The sequence below is a fragment of the Arachis ipaensis genome, chromosome B5 (assembly GCF_059453495.1).
Source record: "Arachis ipaensis isolate K30076 ecotype BB chromosome B5, ASM5945349v1, whole genome shotgun sequence".
NCBI classification, from domain to species: Eukaryota; Viridiplantae; Streptophyta; class Magnoliopsida; order Fabales; family Fabaceae; genus Arachis; species Arachis ipaensis.
This window is the reverse complement of record NC_142440.1, coordinates 31,130,990-31,148,309: the sequence shown is the minus strand read 5'-3', so window position 1 is coordinate 31,148,309 and position 17,320 is coordinate 31,130,990. Positions and strand designations below refer to the sequence as shown.

Genomic DNA, 17,320 nt, shown 5'->3' with positions numbered 1-17,320 from the left:
CTACTCCCCGAATTCGTTTGGCTGATCCTCCTCAAGTTTCTGTTGCTACTTATGGTGCTCCTCCAAACAAAAAACAAAAAACAACTGATCCTTTCAACCTTGATGCCCCTGACTTTGACGCGGTTGAGTTTGCCAATCAGCAGATTGGTCCTTACGGTACCATTCCTACCGACGATGTCTCTCTCCTTCGCCACTTGGATTTTATTACTCGGAGTAGCGTCAAGATGGTAAATATGGGAGCTGCCCTGTACCGAACTGCCCAAGACCTCCCTTTTCATGCTACCAAAGCTTTTATGGAGGAGGCTAAGCAAGATTTTGACCGTATGAAGGGTTTGAAGGAGGAGCTCCAAGTAAAAGTAACCAAGCTGTAGAAGGAGTTGGAGACCGAAAAGGCTAGTTCTGTTGTCTTGGCGGCTTCTGTGAGGTTGGCTGAAGATACCGCATTGAGGCACAAGGATAGCTATGTTACGGCCTACAGGGAAGTGATGCGTCTCAGGGAGGAGTTAGAGTCTGCCCGGGTTGATTATGCCGAGCTCCAGGGTCACCTTGTAGGCAACGTAAATGCTGCTTATGAGAACCTGAAGGAGCAAGTTCGAGTTCTTGCTCCCGAGGTCGACCTTACTCTCTTCAGCCTGGACAATGTTGTAAAGGATGGCAAGATTGTCCCTGACGACCCTGACGATGATGATGTTGAACCTCCATCTGTTCTTGCTGCCAAAGCCTCCGTGGTGCCGACTTTTTCAGCTCCTTCAGCTGAGGCCGGTCATCCTGTGTCAGATCCTGACTATCAAATCTTGAATCGGGATGATGGGACTGTGGATGTTGTGCCCATTCAGACTCGCCCTCCTTCACCTCGAGCTACTGAGAAGCCTTCTGATAAATAGTTTTCTAAATGTTTGTGTAGATAGCTCGGCTTGTGGGCTTTTAAACTCTTTATGATGTTTGCTGACTGTTGACACTCTTTTGGTTGCTTGTTTAGCAATTTTATTTTGAAAAACAAAATAGTTTCCAAGTTCTTGGGGCTGGTTTTGGTAGCCTCTTGAGCTTGTTATTATTATAACTTTATATCATGTCTGTTTGCATCTGCCTTGGTTTCTTTTTAGGCTTTTCGGAGTGTTGGAGCTTTGCTGACCTCTTTAGATTGCCTTCATGCTTGTGGCTTGATTCCTCTGAGGTTGTAGTTGCTTGGATCCAACTTGTATGTCGGCTTTTTGAAGTTATTTCTAACAACCCTATTTGTTGGGACCTTTGTGAGGTCTCCGTTAGTAATTACCTTTAAGGTTTTTGGGAAGCCGACTTCGTTATTTCAGTTACTTCTAGTAATCCTTTCTTTTGGACCTTGTTGGGTCTTATTTTAGGAAATACTCTTGCAACTTGTTTGGGGGAGGCCGATTTCCTTGTGTTGGTTCCTTCTAAGTTATTTTTGTAATCCTCTTTCTTGGACCTTGTTCAGGTCTCTTTCAGGGATTACTTTTACAGCTTTATGTTTTGGGCCGACTTCTTCATGTCGGGCCCTTCTAAGTTATTTTTGTAATCCTCTTTCTTGGACCTTGTTCAGGTCTCTTTCAGGGATTACTTTTATAACTTTATGTTTTGGGCCGACTTCTTCATGTCGGGCCCTTCTAAGTTATTTTTGTAATCCTCTTTCTTGGACCTTGTTTAGGTCTCTTTCAGGGATTACTTTTATAACTTTATGTTTTGGGCCGACTTCTTTATGTCGGGCCCTTCTAAGTTATTTTTGTAATCCTCTTTCTTGGACCTTGTTCAGGTCTCTTTCAGGGATTACTTTTATAACTTTCTGTTTTGGGCCAACTTCTTCATGTTGGGCCCTTCTAAGTTATTTTTGTAATCCTCTTTTTTGGACCTTATTCAGGTCTCTTTCAGGGATTACTTTTATAACTTGTTTGTAGGAGACCGACTTCGTCATGTCGATCTCTTCTAAGTTATAGCAATCCTCTTTTATAGGGTTGGCCAGACCTCTTTCCAGGGATTTACTTATAACTTTGGTTATTGTGACTGGTCCGACTTCTTTACGTCGGTCAGTCTTTAAGTTATTTTTTAGCAATCCATTTTATTAAGACCTCGTCAGGTCCTTTCTAGGGATCACTTTCGATAACTTCTTGCATTATTCTGTTTTCATCTTTGCCAATTTTGTAGAAATTGGGTTTAAGACTCATTTGGTCGACCTTTTAATGAATTTGGTTTTCATATCTATTGGTCTTTATCGTGATCGTGCAGTGAATTTGATTTTCACTTTCTGTCGATCTGTAGCTTTGTAATCGGACGATGAATGTTTCAGATTAATGCGTCTTGAGCATTTGTAGAAGATCTGAACAGATTTTATTCAAAAGAAAATGCAAATATATACATGTAGGAGCTTTATCCCTCTAAGTCGGGCAATTTATAGGTCTTGGCTTGGCGCCTCATTAAAAAACCTTTTCAGGAAAAAGAGTGCGCCTTATCCTAAGATCCTTTATCGTCCCTAACTATAGTACCTTCTTAGGTTGCAGGCGTGCCATAACCTAGGAAGCTCTCGCCCATCGAGTTCGGACAGTCTGTAGTAGCCCTTTCCAACTACTTCTATGACTCGGTAGGGTCCCTTCCAGTTTGCTGCCAGCTTTCCTTCTCTAGGTCGAGTTGTTCCGATATCATTTCGGATTAGGACGAGGTCGTTCTTAGCAAATCCTCGTGGCACCACCCTTTGATTGTATCTCAAAGCCATTCATCGTTTTAATGCCTCTTCCCTGATCCGAGCTCTTTCTTGGACTTCTGGGAGTAGGTCGAGTTCTTCCCTTTGAAGTTGGGAGTTGGCTTCTTCGTTATAGTGGATCACTCTAGGCGACCCTTCTTCAATCTCCACTGGGATCATTGCCTCTATTCCGTATGCTAATCGGAAGGGTGATTCCTTTGTGGTGGAATGCGGCGTCATTCGATACGCCCACAGGACCTGTGGGAGTTCTTCAGCCCAGGCTCCCTTTGCGTCCTGTAATCTTCGCTTGAGCCCCGCTAGTATGACTTTTTTGGCAGCTTCGGCTTGTCCATTGGCTTGGAGATGTTCTACGGAAGTGAACTGGTGTTTTATGTTCAGGTCGGCCACTAGCTTTCTGAAGCCTGCATCTGTAAATTGAGTACCATTGTCTGTGGTGATGGAGTATCGAACTCCGAACCTTGTGACAATGTTTCTATATAGGAATTTTTGACTTCTTTGAGCAGTGGCATTAGCTAGAGGTTCTGCCTCGATCCACTTTGTGAAATAGTCTACCCCTACTATGAGGAATTTAACTTGTCCCGATCCCTGAGGGAAGGGTCCGAGAAGGTCGAGTCCCCATTTTGCGAATGGCCAAGGTGAGGTCACGCTGATGAGTTCCTCTGGTGGGGCGATGTGAAAGTTGGCATGTTTCTGACATGGTGTACATGTCTTTACAAACTCCGTGACTTCTTTTTGTAGAGTTGGCCAATAAAACCCTGCCTGGAGTACTTTTTTGGTAAGTGCTTTGGTGCACGAAATTGTGATCTCAGGCAACGGCGCCAGAAACTCTGTACGCACGTCTTAATAAATCGTTTTTCATTCACAACTTCGATACAACTAACCAGCAAGTACACTGGGTCGTCCAAGTAATAAACCTTACGTGAGTAAGGGTCGATCCCACGGAGATTGTTGGTATGAAGCAAGCTATGGTCACCTTGTAAATCTCAGTCAGGCGGATATAAAATAGTTATGGAGTTTTCGAACATAAATAATAAATAGATAGAAAATAAGGATAGAAACACTTATGTCTATCATTGGTGAGAATTTCAGATAAGTGTATAGAGATGCTTTCGTTCCTCTGAGCCTCTGCTTTCCTGCTGTCTTCATCCAATCAATCTTACTCCTTTTCATGGCTGGCTTTATGTAAGGACATCACCGTTGTCAATGGCTACTTTTAATCCTCTCTGGAAAATGGTCCGATACGCTGTCACTGCATGGCTAATCGTCTGGAGGCATCACCCTTGCCAATGGCTGCATCCTATCCTCTTGTGAAAATGGTCCAAATGCTCTGTCACAGCACGGCTAATCATCTGAGGTTCTCGATCATACTGGAATAGTATTCACCCTCCTTTTGCGTCTGTCACTACGCCCAGCACTCGCGAGTTTGAAGTTCGTCACAGTCATTCAATCCCAGAGTCCTACGCGGAATACCACAGACAAGGTTTAGACTTTTCGGACTCTCATGAATGCCGCCATCAATCTAGCTTATACCACGAAGATTCTGATTAAGAGATCCAAGAGATACTCATTCAATCTAAGGTAGAACGGAAGTGGTTGTCAGGCACGCGTTCATAGGGAATGATGATGATTGTCACGTTCATCACATTCAGGTTGAAGTGCGAATGAATATCTTAGAAGCGGAATAAGTTGAATTGAATAGAAAAACAGTAGTACTTTGCATTAATCTTTGAGGAACAGCAGAGCTCCACACCTTAATCTATGGAGTGTAGAAACTCTACCGTTGAAAATACATAAGTGAAAGGTCCAGGCATGGCCGAATGGCAGCCCTCATGATCTAAGAACCAGGCGTCCAAAGATGTCTAATACAATAGTAAAAAGTCCTATTTATACTAAACTAGTTACTAGGGTTTACAGAAGTAAGTAATTGATGCATAAATCTACTTCCAGGGCCCACTTGGTGTGTGCTTGGGCTGAGCTTGAATGTTACACGTGCAGAGGGTCTTTCTGGAGTTGAACACCAGGTTGTAACGTATTTCTGGCGTTCAACTCTGGTTTGTAACGTGTTTCTGGCGTTTAACTCCAGACAGTAGCGTAGAGCTGGCGTTCAACGCCCTTTTACGTCATCTAAACTCGGCCAAAGTATGGACTATTATGCATTTCTGGAAAGCCCTGGATGTCTACTTTCCAACGCAATTGGAAGCGTGCCATTTTGAGTTTTGTAGCTCCAGAAAATCCACTTTGAGTGCAGGGAGGTCAGAATCCAACAGCATTAGCAGTCCTTCCTCAACCTCTGAATCTGATTTTTGCTCAAGTCCCTCAATTTCAGCCAGAAAATACCTGAAATCACAGAAAAATACACAAGCTCATAGTAAAGTCCAGAAATGTGAATTTAACATAAAAACTAATGAAAACATCCCTAAAAGTAACTAGATTATACTAAAAACAATGCCAAAAAGCGTATAAATTATCCGCTCATCACAACACCAAACTTAAATTGTTGCTGGTCCCCAAGCAACTGAAAATTAAATAGGATAAAAAGAAGAGAATATACTATAAATTCCAAACTATCAATGAAACATAGCTCCAATTAAATGAGCGGGACTTGTAGCTTTTTGCCTCTTGAATAGTTTTGGCATCTCACTTTATCCATTGAAGTTCAGAATGATTGGAATCTATAGGAACTCAGAGTTCAGATAGTGTTATTGATTCTCCTAGTTCAGTATGATGATTCTTGAACACAGCTATTTTATGAGTCTTGGCCGTGGCCCTAAGCACTTTGTTTTCCAGTATTACCACCGGATACATAAATGCCACAGACACATAATTGGGTGAACCTTTTCAGATTGTGACTCAGCTTTGCTAAAGTCCCCAATTAGAGGTGTCCAGGGTTCTTAAGCACACTCTTCTTTTGCTTTGGACCTTGACTTTAACCGCTCAGTCTCAAGTTTTCACTTGACACCTTCATGCCACAAGCACATGGTTAGGGACAGCTTGGTTTAGCCGTTTAGGCCAGGATTTTATTCCTTTAGGCCCTCCTATCCACTGATGCTCAAAGCCTTGGGATCCTTTTTATTACCCTTGCCTTTTTGTTTTAAGGGTTACTGGCTTTTTGCTCTTGCCTCTTGGTTTTAAGAGCTTTTGGCTTTTTCTGCTTGCTTTCTCTCTCTCTTTTTTTTTCGCTATTTTTTTTCTTTCTTTTTTTTCTGCAAGCTTTGTTTTTTGCTGCTTTTTCTTGCTTCAAGAATCATTTTTATGATTTTTCAGATTATCAAATAACATGTCTCCTTGTCATCATTCTTTCAAGAGCCAACATATTTAACATTCTAAAACAACAACTTCAAAAGACATATGCACTGTTCAGGCATTCATTCAGAAAACAAGAAGCATTGTCACCACATCAATATAATTAAACTAAGTTCAAGGATAAATTCGAAACTCATGTACTTCTTGTTCTTTTGAATTAAAACAAGTTTATTTAAGAGAGGTGGTGGATTCATAGGACATTCATAACTTTAAGACAAAGTTACAAAATACTAATGATCATGTAATAAGACACAAACATGGATAAGCACTTAACATTAAGAAAACAAAAAACAGAAAATAAGAACAAGGAATGAGTCCACCTTAGTGATGGTGACGTTTCCTTCTTGAGGAACCAATGATGTCCTTGAGCTCTTCTATGTCTCTTCCTTGTCTTTGTTGCTCCTCCCTCATTGCTTTTTGATCTTCTCTTATTTCATGAAGGATGATGGAGTGCTCTTGATGTTCCACCCTTAATTGTCCCATGTTGGAACTTAATTCTCCTAGGGAGGTGTTGATTTGCTCCCAATATTTTTGTGGAGGAAAATGCATTTGAGGCATCTACGGGATCTCATGGTGATGAGCTTCATGCGTCTCTTGAGATCCATGAATGGGCTCTCTTGCTTGCTCCATTCTTTTCTTAGTGATGGGCTTCTCTTCCTCAATGGGAATGTCTCCTTCTATGAAAGCTCCAGCTGAGTAACATAGATGGCAAATAAGATGAGGAAAAGCTAGCCTTGCCCCAGGAGAGGGCTTTTCGGCTATTTTGTAGAATTCAAGGTAGATGACTTCATGAACTTCTACTTCCTCTCCAATGATGATGCTATGAATCATGATGGCCCGATCCACAGTAACTTCATATCGGTTGCTAGTGGGGATGATGGAGCGTTGGATGAACTCCAACCATCCTCTAGCCACAGGCTTGAGGTCCAGTCTTCTTAATTGAACCGGCTTGCCTTTGGAGTCAATCTTCCATTGAGCTCCTTCCACACATATGTCCATGAGGACTTGGTCCAACCTTTGATTAAAGTTGACCCTTCTAGTGTAGGGGCGTGCATCTCCTTGCATCATAGGCAAGTTAAACGCCAACCTCACATTTTCCGGACTAAAATCTAAGTATTTCCCCCGAACCATTGTAATATAATTCTTTGGGTTTGGGTTCTTACTTTGATCATGGTTCCTAGTGATCCATGCATTGGCATAGAACTCTTGAACCATTAGGATGCCGACTTGTTGGATGGGGTTTGTTAGAACTTCCCAACCTCTTCTTTGGATTTCATGTCGGATCTCCGGATACTCATTCTTCTTGAGCTTGAAAGGGACCTCGGGGATCACCTTCTTCTTGACCACAACATCATAGAAGTGGTCTTGATGAGCTTTGGAGATGAATCTTTCCATCTTCTATGACTCAGAGGTGGAAGCTTTTGTCTTCCCTTTCCCTTTTCTAGAGGATTCTCCGGTCTTAGGTGCCATCAATGGTAATGGAAAAACAAAAAGCTTATGCTTTTACCACACCAAACTTAGAATATTGCTCGCCCTCGAGCAAGAGAAGAAAGAATAGATGAAGAAGAAGAAGAAATGGAGAAGAGGGAAAGAGAGATGTGTTTCGGACAAGGAGGGGAAGAGAGGGTTGTTTTGTGTGAAAAATGAAGAAGAATGGAGGGCTTTATATAGGGAAGGGAGGGGGGTAAGGTTTCGGCCATATAGGGTGGGTTTGGGTGGGAAATTGATTTTGAATTTTGAAGGTAGGTGGTGTTTATGAGGTAGGTTTATGGGGAAGAGTAGATGGATGTGAGTGGTGAAGTGGTGATAGGGAAGAGAGATTGAGGTGATTGGTGAAGAGTTTTGGGGAAGAGTGTTTATGGGATTGTGTGAAAGAGGGGTGAGAAGAAGTGAGTGGAGGTAGGTGGGGATCCTGTGGGGTCCACAGATCCTGAGGTGTTCAAGGATTTACAACCTTGCACCAAATTAGGCATGCAAAATGCCCTTGCACACAACTCTGGGCGTTCAGTGCCAGATTGGTGCTTGTTTTGGGCATTGAACGCCCATTTGTTGCCCATTTCTGGCGTTGAACGCCAGAACCATGCTTGTTCTGGGCGTTCAGCGCCAGCTCTTCTCCAGGGTGCAATTCTGGCGTTCAAACGCCCAAATGCTGCCCATTTTGGGCGTTCAGCGCCAGAACCATGCTCTGTTCTGGCGTTGAACGCCAGCCAGATGCTTCTTACTGGCGTTTAAACGCCAATAAGGTCTTCCTCCAGGGTGTGATTTTTCTTCTGCTGTTTTTGATTCCATTTTCAATTTTTATATTTATTTTGTGACTCCACATGATCATGAACCTAATAAAACATGAAAGAACAAGAAAAATAAAATTAGATAAATAAAAATTGGGTTGCCTCCCAACAAGCGCTTCTTTAATGTCAATAGCTTGACAGTGGGCTCTCATGGAGCCTCACAGATGTTCAGAGCATTGTTGAGACCTCCCAACAGCAAACTTAGAGTTTGACTGTGGGGGCTCTGGTTGACTCTGTTTTGAGAGAAGCTTTTTATGCTTCCTCTCCATATTTACAGAAGGATGTCCTTGAGTTTTAAACTCAAGGGAGTCCTCATTCAATTGAAGGACTAGTTCTCCTCTGTTAACATCAATCACAGCTCTTGCTGTGGCTAGGAAGGGTCTTCCAAGGATGATGGATTCATCATCATTCTTCCCAGTATCCAGGACTATGAAATCAGCAGGGATGTAAAGGCCTTCAACCTTTACTAACACGTCCTCTACTTGTCCATAAGCCTGTTTTCTTGAATTGTCTGCCATCTCTAATGAGATTTTAGCAGCTTGCACCCCATAGATTCCCAGTTTCTCTATTACGGAGAGGGGCATGAGGTTTATCCCTGAACCAAGGTCACACAGAGCCTTTTCAAAGATTATGTTGCCTATGGTACAAGGTATTACGAACTTTCCAGGATCCTGTTTCTTCTTAGGCAATGTCAGTTGATCCAGATCACTTAGTTCATTGGAGAACAAGGGAGGTTCATCTTCCCAAGTCTCAATACCAAATAATTTGGCATTCAGCTTCATGATTGCACCAAGAAACTTAGCAGCTTGCTCTTCAGTAACATCCTCATTCTCTTCAGAAGAGGAATACTCATCAGAGCTCATGAAGGGCATAAGGAAGTTTAATGGAATCTCTATGGTCTCTAGATGAGTCTCAGATTCCTTTGGTTCCTCAGAGGAAAACTCCTTATTGATCACTGGACGTCCCAGGAGGTCTTCTTCACTGGGATTCACGTCCTCAACCTCCCTTACAGGTTCGGCCATGGTGGTTATGTCAATGGCCTTGCACTCTCCTTTTGGATTTTCTTCTGTATTGCTTGGGAGAGCACTAGGAGGGATTTCAGTGATCCTTTTACTCAGCTGGCCCACTTGTGCTTCCAAATTTCTAATGGAAGACCTTTTTTCATTCATGAAACTTACAGTGGCCTTGGACAGATCAGAGACTAAGTTTGCTAAATTAGAGGTATTTTGTTCAGAGTTCTCTGTCTGTTGCTGAGTGGATGATGGAAAATGTTTACTATTTTTTAAACCTATTTCTTCCACCATTATTAAAGCCTTGTTGAGGCTTTTGTTGATCCTTCCATGAGAAATTTGGATGATTTCTCCATGATGGATTATATGTATTTCCATAAGGTTCACCCATATAATTTACCTCTGCTATTGCAGGGTTTTCAGGATCATAAGCTTCTTCTTCAGAAGATGCCTCTTGAGTATTGTTGGATGCAGCTTGCATTCCATTCAGACTCTGAGAAATCATATTGACTTGCTGAGTCAATATTTTATTCTGAGCCAGTATGGCATTCAGAGTATCGATTTCAAGAACTCCCTTCTTCTGAGGCGACCCATTACTCACAGGATTCCTCTCAGAAGTGTACATGAACTGGTTATTAGCAACCATGTCAATGAGTTCTTGAGCTTCTGCAGGCGTTTTCTTTAGGTGAATGGATCCACCTGCAGAAGTATCCAATGACATTTTAGCCAATTCAGATAGACCATCATAGAATATATCCAGGATGGTCCATTCTGAAAGCATGTCAGAAGGACACTTTTTGGTCAGTCCTTTGTATCTCTCCCAAGCTTCATAGAGGGATTCACCTTCTTTCTGTCTGAAGGTCTGAACATCCACTCTAAGCTTACTCAGCTTTTGAGGAGGAAAGAACTTGGCTAAGAAAGCCTTGACCAGCTTATCCCAAGAGTTCAGGCTATCCTTAGGTTGAGAGTCCAACCATATTCTAGCTCTGTCTCTCACAGCAAAAGGGAAAAGCATGAGCCTGTAGACTTCAGGATCTACTCCATTAGTCTTAACAGTATCACAGATCTGCAAGAATTCAGTTAAGAACTGAAAAGGATCTTCATATGGAAGTCCATGAAACTTGCAGTTCTGCTGCATCAGAGAAACTAATTGAGGTTTCAGCTCAAAGTTGTTTGCTCCAATGGTAGGGATGGAGATGCTTCTTCCATGTAAATTGGAATTAGGTGCAGTAAAGTCACCAAGCATCCTCCTTGCATTATTATTATTTTTGGCTGCCATCTCCTCTTCTTGTTCGAAAATTTCTGAAAGGTGCTTGCTGGATTGTTGTAATTTAGCTTCTCTTAGTTTCCTCTTCAGAGTCCTTTCAGGTTCTGGATCTGCTTCAACAAGAATATTCTTGTCCTTGCTCCTGCTCATATGAAAAAGAAGGATAGAAAAATAATAATAATAGGGGTCCTTTTTACCACAGTATAGAGGTCCCTGTGTGAGTAGAAGAAAAGAAGGAGATAAGAGAGAAAGAGAATTTTCGAAAATAATTTTTGAAAAAGAGTTAGTGATTTTCGAAAATTGTTTTTGAAAATGGTTAGTAATTTTTGAAAATTAAGAATAAAAAAAATTAAAATAATTAGTTAATTAAAAAGAATTTTTGAAAAAGAGGGAAGATATTTTCGAAAATTAGAGAGAGAGGGAGTTAGTTAGGTAGTTTTGAAAAAGATAAGAAACAAACAAAAAGTTAGTTAGTTAGTTGAAACAAATTTTGAAAATCAATTTTGAAAAGATAAGAAGATAAGAAGTTAGAAAAGATATTTTAAAATCCAATATTTGAAAAAGATATGATTTTGAAAAAGATAAGATGAGAAGATATTTTTGAAAAGATATGATTGAAATTAGTTTTGAAAAAGGTTTGATTTTTAAAATCTCAATTAATGACTTGATTCACAAGAAATCACAAGATATGATTCTAGAACTTAAAGTTTGAATCTTTCTTAACAAGCAAGTAACAAACTTGAAATTTTTGAATCAAAACATTAATTGATGATGTTATTTTCGAAAATTAGGAGATAAAGATAAGAAAAAGATTTTTGAAAAATATTTTTAAAATTTTCGAAAATAACTAAGAAAAATGAAAAAGATTTGATTTTTGAAAAAGATAAGATTTTTAAATTGAAAATTTGATTTGACTCATAAAAATAACTAGATTTTAAAAAGTTTTGAAAAAGTCAACTCAAATTTTCGAAATTTATGAGTGAAAAAGGGAAAGATATATTTTTTTTATTTTTGAATTTTTAATGATGAGAGGGAAAAACATGAAAAAGACTCAATGCATGAAAATTTTAGATCAAAACAATGAATGCATGCAAGAATGCTATGAATGTCAAGATGAACACCAAGAACACTTTGAAGATCATGATGAACATCAAGAACATATTTTTGAAAAATTTTTAATGCAAAGATAACATGCAAGACACCAAACTTAAAATTGACTCAAGACTCAAACAAGAAACACAAAATATTTTTGATTTTTATGATTTTATTAAATTTTTTTGGATTTTTCGAAAATTAATGTGAAAAAGAAAAATAAGGATTCCAAAATTTTTAATATGAATTCCAGGAATCTTATGCTCTTTAGTCTAAAGCTCCAATCAAAGGGTCAGGCATGGCTTAATAGCCAGCCAAGCTTTAGTATGTAGCTTAGACATGACACGCCTGACATTCCCTATCCAGAAGAATTAGACATGGCTTTACAGCCAGCCAGGCTTCAACATGCTTCATGAAACACTAGAATTCATTCTTTAAAAATTCTGAAGAAAAATATATTTTCGAAAACTTTTTTTTTAATTTTTTTTTTCGAAAACAAAGGAGAAATTTTTGAAAGATTTTTGAAAATTTTTGAAAAAAAAAACAAAAAGAAAATTACCTAATCTGAGCAACAAAATGAACCGTCAGTTGTCCAAACTCAAACAATCTCCGGCAACGGCGCCAAAAACTTGGTGCACGAAATTGTGATCCCCGGCAACGGCGCCAAAAACTTGGTGCACGAAATTGTGATCTCAGGCAACGGCGCCAGAAACTCTGTACGCACGTCTTAAGAAATCGTTTTTCATTCACAACTTCGATACAACTAACCAGCAAGTGCACTGGGTCGTCCAAGTAATAAACCTTACGTGAGTAAGGGTCGATCCCACGGAGATTGTTGGTATGAAGCAAGCTATGGTCACCTTGTAAATCTCAGTCAGGCGGATATAAAATAGTTATGGAGTTTTCGAACATAAATAATAAATAGATAGAAAATAAGGATAGAAACACTTATGTCTATCATTGGTGAGAATTTCAGATAAGTGTATAGAGATGCTTTCGTTCCTCTGAACCTCTGCTTTCCTGCTGTCTTCATCCAATCAGTCTTACTCCTTTCCATGGCTGGCTTTATGTAAGGACATCACCGTTGTCAATGGCTACTTTTAATCCTCTCTGGAAAATGGTCCGATGCGCTGTCACTGCATGGCTAATCGTCTGGAGGCATCACCCTTGCCAATGGCTGCATCCTATCCTCTTGTGAAAATGGTCCAAATGCTCTGTCACAGCATGGCTAATCATCTGAGGTTCTCGATCATACTGGAATAGTATTCACCCTCCTTTTGCGTCTGTCACTACGCCCAGCACTCGCGAGTTTGAAGTTCGTCACAGTCATTCAATCCCAGAGTCCTACTCAGAATACCACAGACAAGGTTTAGACTTTCCAGACTCTCATGAATGCCGCCATCAATCTAGCTTATACCACGAAGATTCTGATTAAGAGATCCAAGAGATACTCATTCAATCTAAGGTAGAACGGAAGTGGTTGTCAGGCACGCGTTCATAGGGAATGATGATGATTGTCACGTTCATCACATTCAGGTTGAAGTGCGAATGAATATCTTAGAAGCGGAATAAGTTGAATTGAATAGAAAAACAGTAGTACTTTGCATTAATCTTTGAGGAACAGCAGAGCTCCACACCTTAATCTATGGAGTGTAGAAACTCTACCGTTGAAAATACATAAGTGAAAGGTCCAGGCATGGCCGAATGGCCAGCCCTCATGATCTAAGAACCAGGCATCCAAAGATGTCTAATACAATAGTAAAAAGTCCTATTTATACTAAACTAGTTACTAGGGTTTACAGAAGTAAGTAATTGATGCATAAATCCACTTCCGGAGCCCACTTGGTGTGTGCTTGGGCTGAGCTTGAATGTTACACGTGCAGAGGCTCTTTCTGGAGTTGAACGCCAGGTTGTAACGTATTTCTGGCGTTCAACTCTGGTTTGTGACGTGTTTCTGGCGTTTAACTCCAGACAGCAGCGTAGAGCTGGCGTTCAACGCCCTTTTACGTCATCTAAACTCGGCCAAAGTATGAACTATTATACATTGCTGGAAAGCCCTGGATGTCTACTTTCCAACGCAATTAAAAGCGCGCCAATTTGAGTTCTGTAGCTCCAGAAAATTCACTTTGAGTGCAGGAAAGTCAGAATCCAACAGCATCAGCAGTCCTTCTTCAACCTCTGAATCTGATTTTTGCTCAAGTCCCTCAATTTCAGCCAGAAAATACCTGAAATCACAGAAAAACACACAAACTCATAGTAAAGTCTAAAAATGTGAATTTAACATAAAAACTAATGAAAACATCCCTAAAAGTAACTAGATTCTACTAAAAATATACTAAAAACAATGCCAAAAAGCGTATAAATTATCCGCTCGTCATGCTTGCGCTCCGAGGTGATTGCCACAGGTGCCACTGTATATCTCTTCTAGGACTTCTTTTGTGTTGGAAGTCGGTACACATTTTAACAATGGTATTGAGATCCCTCTTTTGTATAGGGTATTATTTATGATAGTGTAGTATTGTGCCTTCTGTTTTAACCTTTTTGCCTCCTTTTCCTCTGTAGGAAGCATTTTTGTTTTGAGGTAGTTGTTTATGGGAGTCATCCATCCTTGATCCAAGCCTGTTATGGCTAGGACTTTTTCCTCTTCCGAGATTGATGGGTTCTGCAGCATTTCCTGGATCAGGCTTCTATTGTTGCCCCGTGGTTTGGTGTTGGCTAGCTTTGAGAGTGCATCATCTCGGTTATTTTGTTCGCGGGGTATGTGGCAGATCTCATATTCCCTGAGTTGTCCGAGCTGTTTCCAAGTTTTATCCAAGTACTTTTTCATGGTGGGATCCTTGGCTTGGTAGCTCCCTGTTATTTGTGAAGTGACTACTTGTGAGTCGCTGAAGATGATAAGCTTTTAAGCTCCAACCTCCCTAGCCAGCTTCAAACCAGCTAGTAGTGCCTCATATTCTGCTTGGTTGTTTGAGGCGGGGAACCCGAATTTGAGGGAGAGTTCAATTTGGGTCCCTTGGTCACTTTCAATTATCACACCCGCGCCACTTCCAGTTTTACTTTAAATCTTGGAAGGCTTGCTCGCACTCGGTGGTCCATTAAAACTTCTTCCCTTTCCTTAGAGTGGTGTAGAAGGGGAGAGATCTTATTGCCGACCCGGCTAGAAATCTGGACAAGGTGCTAACCTTCTGTTGAGTTGTTGTACTTCTTTGACACAAGTCAGACTCTTCATGTCGAGTATGGCCCGGCATTTATCTGGATTTGCCTCAATTCCTCTTTGTGTGAGCATGAAACCCAGGAATTTGCCAGCTTCTACTGCGAAGGTGCACTTTGCAGGATTAAGTCGCATGCCATGCCTTCTTATGGTGTCGAATACTTGGGCGAGGTTGGACAGCAACGTCTCTTCACTTTGTGTCTTTATTAATATGTCATCCACGTAGACTTCCATGATTTTTCCGATGTGATCCGTGAAGACTTTATTCATTAATCTTTGTTAAGTAGCTCCCGCGTTTTTAAGACCAAAAGGCATGACGAGGTAGCAATAGTTTGCTTTTGGGGTTAAGCATGAAGGTTTTTCTTGGTCGGGTGGATACATTGGGATTTGATTGTATCCTGAATATGCGTCCATAAACGAGAGGTATTTATATCCGGAGGATGCATCTACCAGAGTGTCGATACTTGGGAGTGGATAAGGATCCTTTGGGCAGGCTTTGTTGAGATCAGTGTAGTCGGTGCACATTCGCCACTTCCCATTTGATTTTTTCACCAAGACGACGTTAGCTAGCCATAGCGGGTACTTGACTTCTCTTATGAATCCTGCCTCCAGTAGAGCTTAAACTTTCTCTTCCACAGCTTGGGATCGTTCTGGTCCGAGCTTTCTTCGTCTCTGTTGTACCGGCCGAGATCCTGGGTAGACCGCCAACTTGTGGCACATTAATTTGGGGTCTATGCCTGGCATGTCTGCAGCCTTCCATGCAAAGAGGTCGACGTTATCTCGTAAGAACTGTACGAGTGATTATTTTATGTCTCCTTTTAGGCTCGTACTAATATTGGTTGTTTTGTCCGGGATGTCTCTGATCTGGACTTTCTCTACTTCACCTTCAGGTTATGGGCGGAGTTCTTCCCGCCTCTGAACTCCACCGAGTTTGATTGTGTGGAATTCTTCTCCTCTGCCTCTGAGGTTTAGACTTTCATTGTAACAGCGGCGTACTATCTTTTGGTCTGCTTTTATTGTAGCTATCCCTTCTATAGTTAGGAATTTCATGCACATATGTGGAGTCGAGACTATTGCGCCGAGCTGATTCAATGTTGTCCGGCCTATTAAGGCGTTGTAGGCTGAACTCACGTCGACCACAATGTAGTCTATCTTGAGTGTTCTTGACTGGTTTCCTTTTCCGAAGGTTGTGTGTAGTGAGATGTATCCAAGTGGTTGAACTGGGGTGTCTCCCAGTCCGAACAAGTTGTTTGGGTATGCTCTAAGTTCTTTTTCTTCCAGGCCGAGCTTGTCGAAGGCAGTTTTGAACAAGATGTCGGCGGAACTCCCTTGGTCTATTAGTGTGCAGTGGAGATTTGCGTTTGCCAATATAATAGTGATGACCATGGGATCGTCATGTCCTGAGATGATACCGGCTGCGTCCTCTTTGGTGAAAGTAATTGCGGGGATGTCGGGTGCTTCCTCCTTCCCCTCGACATGATATGCTTCTTTAAGATATCTTTTATGAGATGATTTGGAGATTCCTCCTCCCGCAAATCCATCGTGTATCATGTGGACATGTCTTTCTGGTGTACGAGGTAATTGCTCGGTTCATCCGACATCTTCGTCCCTTCTTCTTTTTCTTTGCTCATCGTCTCGGGTGGCCAGGTACCGATCTAATTTTCCTTCTCTTACTAGTTTTTCTATGACGTTCTTTAAGTCAAAACATTCGTTGGTAGAATGCCCACAGATTCGATGGTATTCACAATATTCAGTCCGATTTCCTCCTCCTTTTTTGCCTTTGAGTGGTCGAGCTGGGGGTATTTTTTCAGTGTGGCAGACTTCTCTGTAGACATCCACAAGAGACACCTGAAGAGGGGTGTAATTGTGATATTTTTTTATTTTCTCCCCATGTCGATCTTCCTTCTTTTTGGATTCCTTGTCCTTATCCCGGGAGGGGTAGGTGAATCCGGATTTTGAGGTCTCTCCTAGTCGGAAGTTTTTCTCCATGTTGATGTACTTCTCTGCTCGTTCTTGTACTTCGTTCAGAGATTCGGGGTGTTTTTTCGATATAGATTGGCTAAAAGGTCCCTCTCGTAAGCCATTGATGAGGCCCATAATGGCGGCCTCTGTTAGTAGGCTTTGTATGTCCAGGCATGTTTTGTTGAATCTTTCCATGTAGTTGCGAAGACTTTCCCGATCTCCTTGCTTGATTCCTAATAGACTTGGGGCATGCTTAGCCTTATCTTTTTGGTTGGAGAATCTGGCCAGAAATTTCTTAGCTAAGTCGTCGAAGCTTGATATGGACCTAGGAGGTAGATTGTCGAACCATCTGATCGCTGTCTTTGTTAAGGTAGTCAGAAAGGCTTTGCAGCGAACTGCATCTAAGGCATCGGTGAGGTACATTCTACTTCTGAAATTGCTGAGATGATAACCAGGATCTGTAGTGCCATCATATAA

The 17,320-nt window shown here is 41.2% G+C and overlaps 1 non-coding gene across 1 annotated transcript; it reads left to right on the top strand.

Annotated features, from left to right (window-relative positions):
- Nucleotides 1–10,086: 10,086 nt before the first annotated feature.
- On the top strand, nt 10,087–10,194 carry LOC148563752 (small nucleolar RNA R71). The gene has a single exon (XR_015885447.1). It is a non-coding gene; the product is annotated as a small nucleolar RNA R71 (small nucleolar RNA).
- Nucleotides 10,195–17,320: the final 7,126 nt, after the last annotated feature.